Genomic DNA, 12,802 nt, shown 5'->3' with positions numbered 1-12,802 from the left:
CCACCAAAATGTGGGTCGGTATTGTGGTTTTTTATTGTAATGGGACAGATGGACAGCTTGAAAGCAAAAGGGGGAGGTTAATGTTTCAAATTTCATTTCGAAATGTGCAATGGATGAGATTGGGTTGGTTGATTTTTTTATTGGATGTGGAGTTTTGTTGAAGGAATATGTCATTAAAGTCAGTTCGCACAAGGCCAAACCGCTGCAATGCTTGGTGGCAATGCACTTGGAAGGATTTTTTATTTTTTAAGGTTATGTTTTGGTGCAAGAATTCCGCAGTCATTTAATTTTCCTATGTAATTATTTTAGAAAAAATAATTCTTTCCACAAAAAAATCCTTGGAAACTTATCATAAGTGGATCATATCGATGAAGCTATTTCTTTACGAGCACCACCTTTACATGCTAAATGAGCTCAGCAAAGCTCAACCTCAAGGCCTTTCTAAAAGCAGGAAATGCACTGCTGCGACAAAGTACGATGTAAAACGGCACGTGAGCCCACTACTCGATCCCCAAAGGCGCTGGTTGCACTAACCTTCTCTAGCCTTCGTATTTTTCTTTTTTCTACATCGAACCGAACACCGGGTGGGTTGAAACTGGTCTCCAGCAGCAGCGCCCGATTGCACCTGAGCGAATTGCGGTGCGCGCCGGGGGGGGGGGGGGGGTTGACTTTACCACCCCCCAAAAACCACGCCAGTAGTAGTGTGGCGTACGGAAACCGGTTTAAGCGTTTGGGGTTAGCATTTGTGTCGTTTCTGTTGTTGTTTCTTCTGTATGCTGTGCACCTTGGACTCCACCCCTTCCCACATAAGGCTCGTAAGGTGCGACTGGGGGGGTGGCTGCTACACGTGTGTTTCGGGTTCGGTTTGGTTTGGTTTTTTGGTAAAACAAACACATTCTCCACTAAACCACACCGTCCGCTTATCGTTCGATATCGGTAGAAACATCTTCGACTTCCACCGGCTTCTAGTTCGGGAAATGAAGCCACCAAAAGCGGACATTGCAGGTGGTTTCGCTCCAACTCGACCAATTTAGGACCCGTGTGTAGGCGTGTGTGTGTGAGGGGGACCATGCCGGGAAGGTTGGTAGTGTTTGTGTTCCTAAGGGCCGATAACTTTCGCTGGTTCGACTACGTTTCTCGGGGTCGGAATGCAACGAACGAACATTTTTATTCGTTTGTTTTTGCGCCCAGAAGAATGTATGCTCGCCAACAAACAGTGACAAGGAAATAATTTAATTTTTCAATTTAATTCAAAAGTATCAGTGTCGGCTTAAATCCACTCCCCGAGCGAGTGATTCCTCCCGAAAGGATTATGCGGAATATGTGGAGCATTTGATGCCTTCTTACCTTACCGTCGACGAGAAAAAAAACCCCTCACTTGACTCGATTTTTGCTTTGCCACGCTGTTTTCAAACACTCGAAGCATTGCGTTTGCTTAAAGCATCATAGGCGAAAGAAGCAGAAAATAAAACCACCCCGGAAACGAGGAGCTGAAAAAGTGAAATAATTTTATTAGCAAATTTATGATAATTACCCACCCCATCCCTGTGGCACGTTTTCAACAGTGAGTTCAACGAAACGGGATCGCTTTTGCTTGGAAGAAGCCAGTTGCTGAACTGCTGCTCGATTCGGTTGCTCGAGTCGAGCGGTGTTTTTCACTTTACTTTTCATTGGAGGTTTTTGTTTAGCCCTTGCTTCGGGACGGGTATGTTTGTGGGTTTTATTTGGCTGCTGGCACCGTTCGGAAGTGTGCGCCGGGATACATCTTTCCGTGGTTGCAGGGTAAGGTGAACACCGAGCTCATCGTTTCGGTGAAAACACACCTTCCAACAAGTTATGTTATGCAAATGTTACGAACGTGTATAAGCGAAAGGGCGTACTGTATGCTGCAGAACGCTATTGAAATTTAAGCATGAAATTGTTCATCTCGGGTTAAATTTATTGGATCACCGCTCAATTGTTATTGTACGGTATCACTTAAACAATGTTCATGTAGTTGGGTTGTTTTAAAATTTTTAACAATTTTCAAATAGTGTACAGATACGGTGTACATTATACTATCAATCATTCGAATTGTCCATATTTAAAAAAAAAACCATGCGATAGCATAAATTCCCAATGAGTTAGTATAAATTCCCAAAAAGAATACAAGATCTGGTCTAAATAGGAAGTCTTTAAAGTTAAATGGTATGCTGGTTTTCAAAGGAATATCATTCGTTGAATACTTTTGGTCGGATAGCTGATAATTTATTTTAAATTCAGTAAACTCGCCTGTTAGGTAAGCGGCGTTTAAGTTACAAAAGCCTGAATGTATGCAATAGTACTTTTGAGACGTATTTGTGATTAAATATACAGTGAAATCTGACAATACGGCGTCCGAAAACCGGGCACTTTGAACACGAATAATTTGACCATCAAATGGCCGAATGGGACAAACAAGAGCAAAAAGTCAGATTTGTTCAAGCAAAACGGAAAACCAAACAATTGTTTTTTTTTTTCAAAATATCATGTAAAACGTCTCAGAAATGAAATGGTCTATCTCTATATTGTAAGCCTTTTGTCGTAAAAGTGCGCCAACCTGCTTTGGACTCAAAGCACTTGATAGTTGCTTCTTGGCTTAATGACCTCCGTGGTCAAGCCGTAAGCATCGAAAGGCGTGCTAGACTTTCTGGCATCACGTAGTTGGATAGGCAATTGCTCACTACGTGGGAACGGTTCGGATGGGATTTTATGTGTTGGTCTTGGCGTGAAAAGACCGACTCCGTTGACGCTTCACTACCGGGACGCTCCTAATTCTAATTAACTTAATTAATAACTTGATGGTTGCACAGTTTAAAAGCGAAAGTAATCTGAAAAAGCATATCTATGCCGACGATAATACAAGAACAAAAATGACATTGTTTTTTTACAGCTGGACAACGAAGTGTTTTGCCAGACATAAGCGGATTGTTTTCCTAAGAAATGTTTTGTAGAAATATGAAAATGGTTTAAGTTCTTTGAGGCATTAGAGCGACCCAAGGAACTGCAGTGCTTCGTATTTTTGTTACTTATGGCATGCGTCAAAAGAGTCAAAAAGGAAGTTAAGCAAAAAAAAGAGACACTAATTGCCGTAACGTTAAAATTATTGGATGATATTTAAAACATGTAAATCACAGGTTTTTGAACCGATATTTATCAGTTCTTTTTTGAATATTAAATAGAAAGGAGCACACAAGCATGAGTGATAAAAGAATCGAGATTATTCAGCCCTTGGCCAAGAAAACCGTCCTCGATTGTTCGATTTTCAGGTGTCCGAAGTTTCCTTTGAGTTTTGCTTTGAAATAAAGACGCTAGTTTCAGCATTACATGTAGCAAATGCCGATTGTTGGGTCGTTTATTAATCATGTTTTTCCTTTGCTAAAACATTCGCTTATCACACGGTTCCGTTGCAAGCGCTGATAGCAAAGTTACAGTGCGTTCAGAAATAATAATAAACACAAAAAACCGCCACGCTCCATTTGTCGTTACCACTAGCTGGTGGTTCAAACTGTCCCGAGGCCTATTTTCTCGGACCGTTTCATTGAAGAATAATGAGCAGCTTAATTAAGGGTTGAAAACAACAGCAAAATACAAACGACACTATAACAAGAATTCAAGTCTGCATTGGTCGGTGCACAAAACTGGCTTCCAAAAAGTGAATTCAGTTAAACAGCTACTAGTTGTGCAGCAAATGTAATAATGAAAAGCACGATTGCCCGGTTAAGGCAGGGTTCAGTCCGTTTATAGGCTTTTGACACGCTGCTGAATGAGCGGCTCCAAACTCCGTCAATCGGGGTGCAATGTTTTGATGGGAATGTTTCTGGTTTTCGGTTGAGTAATGAATGTGGAGAAGAAAAGCATCACCCCAGGCCCGGCTTCCAAAGACAAAAGACGATTTGTTGTGTGGCTGATGGTATCGTCAAGTTCCCGGTTAAAGTTTTCCACCGACCAGTGACGAACTAGTGACGACTGATTTCAACACCGAACGCGTACCACAACCCTGTGCAGTGGGGTATTGGGTCATTGGTGTCAGATGATAATGCTGCCATTAGCTTTCAGTGAGCTTACCATTCGGTTAAGGAAACCTTTTTCTTTTCGTTGGAGTCAGCTCTATCGTACCGACACTTTGTTTGCTGGTTTGAAAGTGGATCATTAAAAACTAAACCAAAATTGGGAATAAAATTATGGGAAGTCATCAAACGGGAACCAAACCGCGCGGCAACCATCGCATCACGAAAGGAGGACGCGTTTCTGTAGTGTTTTGTGGGCATCGTTTCTCCCATCGTTGCTGACCCGCAACATTTCAGGGCGTGACCTTAATCGAGTCCTTTTCCTATCACACCTTACCGTTGGAAAATTTCTGCCTTCGGGATGGAATTTTCATGTCAAAACAGTTTTTCCACGCATCAATGATGATCGCCTTTTGGACGCAAACCGTGCTTTTTTGCCGGGTTTTAGTCTCAATTGCACCTTAGTAGTGGATCACTTTGCAGCGAGACACACACACACACACACGCTTTGAAAACCACTAGAACCCTAATTATTGTGGCCGTTTCGGGAAAAAGCGGTAGTACGATGTTTTTTTCTTTCACCACACCAGCCCACAAGATGATGGACCGATGGTTAGGGCTGGACGATAATTAGTTTGGCTTTCGTGCACCGTTTCGGTCGGTAATTGTTAACTAATTTGGTGCATTTTATTCACTTTCTTCAGGGCTTTAGACGCTTCGCGGGCGTCAATTATGGTTCCGGCGATGTGGTTAAACAGTTTGAATGGAAAACGGTTTGTCTGCGCGTGTGTCCCAATTTGACTTTGATCCATTAGGGTCGATCGCTCGCGGTCAGTTATCTAGTGAATCTGTTTGTGGGAGAAACAGTTTTCTCTCTTTTTTCATTTCATTTCCGTTCTATTTTTCTTTACTTTTTCTGTGTTGTGTTCTTTTATCATTTTACTTTTTGTTAGTCATTTTGATTTGTATTTACTAGGGGTTTTACTTAACTTGTAATTATTTTAAGGTTTGAATATTTTGTATTTTTTATATTTTTGTTGTTACAGGGTTTTACAGGCTTTTTTCATGTGAACTGGATTTTTCATTACTGAAAATGACTTTTTCATCATCTCGTAGAAATGAAAACTGTAGTTGACATGTTAAAAAAGCCTATAAAACGCTGTGAATTATACGATTAGGTTATTGCTATTGCGCCCTGTTTTACGAACCTTTAAACACCCATTAATGCATTGGCTTCAGTTTGTTTTCGCAGAAAAAAAAACTATTCGTACGATTTCTCTCGAATGTTTGCTGTTTTTCTTATTTTCTCCTTTATTTTGCGCTCATACCTCAATTTTCCACCTCGTGGCTCGTGGGTTTTTATTTTCCCAATCAGCACTATTTTCACAACGTCGTTAAACGTATTAACAATTTTCGCTTTTGCTCTCTTCTTCTCTTTTTATCTCCCCATTTTTCTTGCAGGTAAGCAAAGGTTGCCTCATTTCGATTCAAGCGCGTGTTAGAAGTTTTGCCAGCATTGCCCGTCCATGGGGCCGGTCGATTTCCCAAGCGATCGTAGCATTGCAGCATTGCAGGCTGGTGCATCGGATGGTGGCTGCACAGAGATGCTGCGGACAGCATCGGAAATCACTCGAGCATCGGTCGAGCTTGCTCGTTTGTTTGTCGCGGTTCGCGATGAAATCAGGCTCACCGTACCGTACCGCCTTGCACAGATTGCATCTTCGCAACGCAGGTCGATCGTGAGGTCAGGAAATGAACTGTCGAACATCGTTAGCGAAAAAGGTAAGGCGAGAGCGTTTGGCGAGGATGAGTCCGGCGCGCTGGATAAATTAGAAACTTCAGCAAACGGTCAGCCCGTCGAACGAGAAATGTTGGGGCACAACTCGCGCACCGGCGATTGGAAGGAAGATTTCCCAAGCCGGCAGCCCCACCGGCCAACAGACTGTGCGAATTTGCTGCTTACGGAAATCGGCCTGAAATTCGTTTTCGTTGATTCGCGTCTGTTGATTCACGCAGGCGACAAGTGACGGACAGACAGACGGGCTTTGTGAGCTCCATCGCTAACCTCCCACGAGAGGGAAGAGGGGGGACAAAAAACAACGCAAAACCTGTGTGGCGTCCGTAAACTATCGTGACCGTTTCGCGAAAAGCGGATGCTACGCTTGATCTTTGCTTTAGCTTTGTTTACTTGACCTACGAGCGTTTCGTGGTGGCGAATGGGGAATGTCAAGCGAACGGACTGTGAGACAAGCGAGGGGAAAAATCACCTCCCACATGATGCAATAATGGGTGCTTTCGGGGCAAAACTTTGAAGGCGGATGAGACACTTTCGTGGGAAGAAGTGTGGATCAACATTTTAGATTGGTTTTTGGAAGATGTTTCAATTTTTACCTTTTGGTTTTATTCCCGCCGACAGTTCAAGTAAACTTTTAAATGCATTGTTGATAGAGAGAAAAAAATATTGTTTTTTTGCTATTCTTCGCCATGTTGTGTGCCTAGCATTTTATTATATCGACGTTTCAGGAATTAATTTAGACGCTACCGCATTCATATTCTGATATACTGAATATTCCGTTCCGGGACTATCGACGATTTTCCATCGATTATTACCGATTGCCCAAATATTTTTAAATTTTCCCGAGGAATTCTGACACTTTTACGTACATTTTTACCTTTCAAGTTATTTTGACATTTTTGCAGATATTTCTTGCCATTTTTCGAAGTTCTAAGTATATTTTTGACATTTAAATAATTTTAAAATTAATTAGATGCAATTATTTGTAAAACAGCACAATTTTTATTGAATGTTAGTGCAAAGTTATGTTACAAATAGGATTTTTTTGAGTGGCTAAAACTTTTTTTAAATATGTTTAAATGCAATAAAAAATATTAAGACTACGTGTAATTTTATTTCTTTTGACTAACTAAGAGAACATTATGTTTGTGTATCTCTTCCAGTTTTCGTTTTATTATGAAAATTAAAGATGTGTTTTTAAACATATTCTAAAATATCTTAAAAATCGGTAAACGTGATAAATCGGTTTGTGGAGTGTTAAAAAATTTTCTGAACAATCTGGAAAATTGCAAAAATATAAAAAAAATACGACACGATGTAATAAGTGTACGTAAAAAAGATTCAACCGTAAAAGAACTTCAGGAGGAAAACAAACAGATAAGGGAATACGTTAAACATCTCCTGAATACTCAGTATTGTGCCAAAGAAACTAGATATTGAAATAGAAACTTTGGTAGCGATTGTGATTGCTCATCGATAGCTTAAATTTAGAAAATCAGAGTTATTGCTCTGTTATTGCTAACCAACCGCGCATTGAATTTTCCTAACATACCATTCAAGTGCAATCAGTAAATTGCTTTCCATCTTTCACCACACTAGCAGCTCGATTTCCATGGACGAATTTAAGCAACCTAAATAGATTCATTTCTTTCTCCATCGCCACTTAAACGATGCTTGCGAACGAAGAACTGAACAACAAAGAGTACAAAACAAAAAAAAGGAAAATTAATCTCCCGCCACATCATACGCACACCACCGTGATGCTCATCCGGGGCCAGATTATGATTCGCAACCGAACCGGAAACGCGGTCACTTGGTGGGATGGTCACTTTCCTCCCAGCTGCCGATATGCACGCCCGTGTGTGTGTGCTTCCGGGCGTGCCGGCTCAATACACCGGACACTTTTCCCGGAACCGGTGCTCGTGGAAAATCGGGTCAATTTTCACTGTCCCGTGTAGATATGGTCGTGTGTGTGTGTGTGCGTGTGGAAGGAAAGCGGTGGAACAAGTTCGTGAAAGCGAATCGATCACCCCCATTCGTGTGGGGATGAAAAGCGTGCTCTATCGGAAGGAAAAGCGATTGGGTGAGAAAAATGAAAACATTGGGCGCACCGAATAACCGAACAACGGCGCGGTGTGGGCTGAAGCAAAAAAGAGGTTTTTTCGATATTAAAGCAAAATAAATAAATACAGCTAGCGCGTCCCACGGGTTTACTGGTAGCAAAACAAGCCAGGAATGAAAATTATCACCTGCATCAACGTGTTGGGATGTGGGATGCGATAGCCGAACTGAGCCGGTCTGAAAATATTGATCAATTTATTAAACAAAAAACAAATGGAGTAAGCAACGATCATGATTGTGCACACTCTTACTCGGTGGCAAAAATCGATCATGCTGCATTCGCGCTCGCCGACACTGCCCGATGGGGTGAAATGTCCGGTGAAAGTTTCTTTTTTTTTTCTTCTCTCCACCTGTATGCATTTTTTAACTGCAGTGGGTGGTTTTTTCGGGGGATTCGATACGGATTCGAAACCTGGTAGTTGCTCGCACCGAAGGGAAAGCGGTCGAGGTGGCCGGTTAGAGACTGGCCTGCAGGTGGGAAATCTCCTCGGCAGTGTTCGTTCGCTCGAGGGAAAAGCAAAGCAAAAACACATCGCACGAATTAAACAACCACCGTTCGCTAGCCACCACACGATTGGCGATCACCGATTTGCGAATGCTTTTCCATTTTCTTTGATGCTGTGTGTTATGTTTACGGATCTACGGAAACGGTATGGTACGCTTTTTCCGCAGCGAATTATGCGCCATTTAAGCGCAACACAACTAATTATTTTTGGTGTGGTGAAATTGAGGGAAAAAGTTGTTTTGTAAATTGCCATGTACAGGTGTCTTGTATAGATACGTACTGCAGGTACATTCAGTGACAAAAGTACCGGGAATGGGTTTTTTCTTTCTAAAGGGACGGTTTGGCTGTATTGGCAGGGATAACTGTTAATAACTCGAAATCTAGATATGTAACTATTTATTTACCTTTGATGACTTCAAAACAGGTCACATTAGAGGTAATGTGGTTTATTTTACTGGATCGTCTTTTTTCTAGTCGTAGACAATTTTTTTGTATGCGTTGCTCCATTGTTTTTGCGATTTTTCCTTCCTTTTTTTTAACCTCAATCGAGCAAAAATATCATCACAAGACATTTTGAATATTTATTTATTTATACTTAATAATGACGGAACAATATCGTATTGTCAGCATTCTGAATACATAAAGTAAATTTTTAAAATTTATAAATATGGCGACCATGAAAGAAAATTGAAGACAAGCATTTTCGTAGCATAATGTTACACTCCTTTTATTTCGTCCCAAAACAAGCGCTTTGCAGCATTAAAAAACGGACTCACTAACAACGTTGGTGACAACGATAATCGTAACCCAAGTTTGGAGAAACTTTACCCAACACCCAACTCCACCCGTACAAATACGTGCCGACAGGATGGGGGCTTTCAACTGTTCTTCTGTCGCTTCCCCAAAGCTACGAATTGTACTGATTGTCGATTGAGCTGTTCTATGGCGAAGAAGAAAAAACACACACAAACACTATTCTTTCCATCAAATCACCCCCGAAGAAGAGACGATAGTTTTCCATTTTATTCGTTGCAGTGGTTGGAAAACGGCAACTTATCCTACGGACGAGTTTTGCAAACTCGAACGAATCAGAGCGTAACCACGTGCAGTTGGAAAATCCTCTCTCGCGCGCTAGCCGTGTCTTACTGTCGGATGGAAAGTGATCGTCTTTAAAGGAAGCAAACCGTGGTAGCTGTGATTTTCTTCCCTGTGTTTCTGTGTTGTTTTTTGTTCCTGTTTTCCTTCGTTTTGTAAACTGCAATCTGATTGCGAAGAAAGGAAAAAAAAACACTCTTTTTGAAGCGTAACTTGTAACGCAGTTGGTAACATGCGAGAGAAGATAAACTCAACCCATCCCCCCCCCCGGCGTTCGGGATCTAACCACGGTGAGAAAAAGCGGTGTAACTAGCGAGTTTCCTTTTGCCGCCTGCAAGAAGCATCTGCGGAGCATCGTCTTGTGTTTGCTGTAACGTGTCGTCACCCGGGCGTAAGCAGCGCGCGGGGTGGCATTTTTCTTCGCGCGAACGACACGTGCTATCGCTGCGCAAGCTTTGCATTTTATCACCGCCACATGTATGGGATGGGTGGAACGAAACTGGTGATCAAAAGCAAAATAAACTCGTAAAAAAAAGGCGAACAAAAAACACGACACGAAATGATGCGACGTGCAGACGATGAAACAATTTATATACAGTTCTTTATATTTTTTGTTTGTTTTTTGGTGCAAGGAAGATGCGTGGAAAATCGCCACCAAACAAAAGGAGTTTCTCCGGAGGGTGGAAAAACTTTTGCTTCCTTGGCACACGGCCAGAACAGAGCTTTAGCACCGTTTTTCTTTACCCGAATGGTTCGCCCCCCCCCCTCCTCCTCCTCCTCCTCCTCCTCCTCTAGCTTTAGCGGGTTGACGGGCACGGTGGATTAGGATGTTTGTTTGGATATCCTTTTCGGTTTTATGGACGATCTTTATTTGACCGTGGAGCAAAAATTAGCACCCATTAGCCGCACTGCCCTAGTAGAGTCGCGCTAGATCGCTGTAATGCTGTGTGGGTGAGGTGATGTGGATCAACGAAGGAGATTGTAGTAAAATGATATTCATTGGATGCTTGTAAACAAGGTGCTGCTGTGTCGTTTTGGGAGGGTTCGTAATTTTATACGCTAGGCGACGTGTCTTTGGTTGAAATTTATTGCGGAGAAAGGGTTCTGATTTTGGGCAGAATTATTGCTGTGCATTGCAAATTTTGATACGTTTGGAAAAAACCTTGGTTGATTCGATTTTGTTATTTATTAACCCGCCTTATTGCCCGCCTTAAATGATTGATTATATTTAAACCATACTTAAATAAAGTAATCTCTAACGTATACGGCTCCTAGGAGGAGGAATGGATGAAGATTGGATATGGGCTACGATAAGGGCATGGAAAAACAGGGCACGGAGAGGCAGAACAGTAACATCGTAAGGCTTAATTAAACAAAGTAATCGGCATCGAACCGCGTTTAAAGAAGAAGATTCGAAGATCACCCGATCGGGAAAGCACAAGTCCCCAAAAGTGTCTGAACACAATTTTTAATCAGTTCCAGGCCGAGTGGACAAAATCTAAAGAGCATTTAGGGGCTGTGGAAAATCAGAAGTAAGGCTCCTAAAGAGATTGAACTTCTTGTTATTCTCGTGATAAGACGAACTCGATATAAGCGATGAAGGTGAGTTTTCACTCAAGGCGAAACGGGTAAACACGGGTAAAGTCAAAGAGAGTCGAAAAAATAGTTAAAGACAATAATAACACGAAAATGAGAGAAGGCGATGATGGACCATTTACTCGAGCAACGGTCAATGCAATTGACAGGACATTAATAGGAATAAGATCCAATGAGATATCCCTCCCACGACGATCCTTCACTCTTCATTTCTATGCTTGTTCCCAAACAAAAGCATCAAATAGGCTACCGCTGGGACAAACCAAGCCTGCCCGATGATGAAGCAAGTTCGAAAAAGGAAGCAAAAGTTGCCCCAAAAATAAAATCTCCACTCTTGTACGATCTGCGCCTTCAAAAAAAACCTTTTCTTTCACTTTTGATGTACCATTTGCTTTCGGAATGGCACTCGTTAGTAATTTTTTTTTTGCTGCTGTTTTATTAAAACACCTCGTTCATCGTCGATTTGGGGATTTGGTGACTTGGTTGCCACACTTTCAATATAATGCCCCAACCAACCACAAACCGCAACCGCCAACGGGTGAATCTTGATACTTTGCTACAAATGTGCGGCGAACTCCCAACCCGCAAAGTCGGACACGTCGGCACGATAAATTTACGCCCTAGAATGTCCCGTGAAAGTCTCGTGTCCCCGTCGCTTTCGAGCAAGAATTTCGCTCCCGCTTTTCTTCCCTGGGAGGCGACAATTATCGGTTATTCGATAACATTGTCGTTTTGAAGGCATTCTGCTGCACGTATCCGAGCGGACATTTAGTTTTTTTCGTCCTCCTGGTAGAATCTTCCATCTGCAGAACTGGACAATGGATCCCAAAGCGTCCACGAAGCTGAACCTGGGTGAAACGGCAAAACTGCTGACACGTACTGGTGGTCATTTTTCTTACCCGAATGTGTTTCTGGTTGAGGATGTCTTTTGCAAAATCGGAAAGAAACTACTACGGACGAACCCTTAGTGGTTATGGAGCAAAAACGGGCTCGATCGGGATTGGGAGGACATATTCGGTACACTTCGGGGGGCTGCGGGAGTCGAGAGGTCCGGGAAGGGAAAAGAAATGAAAAAGAGTTACAACTTGTCGAGTTGATTCCGCTGCTTCCTATCGTGTCGCCTTTTTACGGCGATCATTTGCATCTCGTTACGAGATGATGTGATGCCGGCATGTGGCCCGTACGCGCCGCCCTTATCGGTTTTTCGTACCATTCCTTGGTTTGACGATCATTTCGGTAACATTTCTCGGATTGATACGTACGTCCAGGCGGGAAAGATTCGAAGCTTGTACTACTATTGGAGCCGCTTTTTCATTTCCCCTTTTTGCTAGTCCTTAGGCGGGCGGGTGAAGAAAAGTGAATGAAAGACTCCTATTTCTGGACTCGCGGAGCGCGGAGTGCACTTATGGAAGATGTTTTTTTTTGTTCTGCTGCTGTTGCTTCGCTAGTTCATCCTCAGCTTTCGTCCACCACCATCCGGAATCGAACGATAATGGCCTCAGGACTCAAGTTGCTGGAAAGGTTCTTTTCTACCAAGGTGCATGGCCGGTTACTTCGGGTTGAGGCTTGATTTTTTGCTCGCTTTCTTGGCAGGGTCCAGTATGTTGTATCAAGCATTTCCTTTGGCAGGGTTTTGATCCTCGTTTAGAGTTGTTTTTTTTT

The 12,802-nt window shown here is 42.4% G+C and overlaps 1 protein-coding gene across 5 annotated transcripts in view; it reads left to right on the top strand.

Moving 5' to 3' along the window:
- The window catches only part of LOC126556984 (tropomyosin-2), a 168,982-nt gene extending 156,444 nt beyond the window's left edge, over window positions 1–12,538 (top strand). For all 5 annotated transcript variants that reach the window (XM_050212584.1, XM_050212576.1, XM_050212578.1 and 2 more), the window contains one exon: window positions 12,528–12,538. The gene's annotated coding sequence lies outside the window, so the exon portion shown is untranslated. The remainder of the gene's footprint in view (window positions 1–12,527) is intronic.
- Window positions 12,539–12,802: the final 264 nt, after the last annotated feature.

This window comes from Anopheles maculipalpis, chromosome 2RL (genome assembly GCF_943734695.1).
Source record: "Anopheles maculipalpis chromosome 2RL, idAnoMacuDA_375_x, whole genome shotgun sequence".
NCBI classification, from domain to species: Eukaryota; Metazoa; Arthropoda; class Insecta; order Diptera; family Culicidae; genus Anopheles; species Anopheles maculipalpis.
Note: the sequence above shows the minus strand (reverse complement) of the source record. Positions and strands in the feature narration are given on the sequence as shown.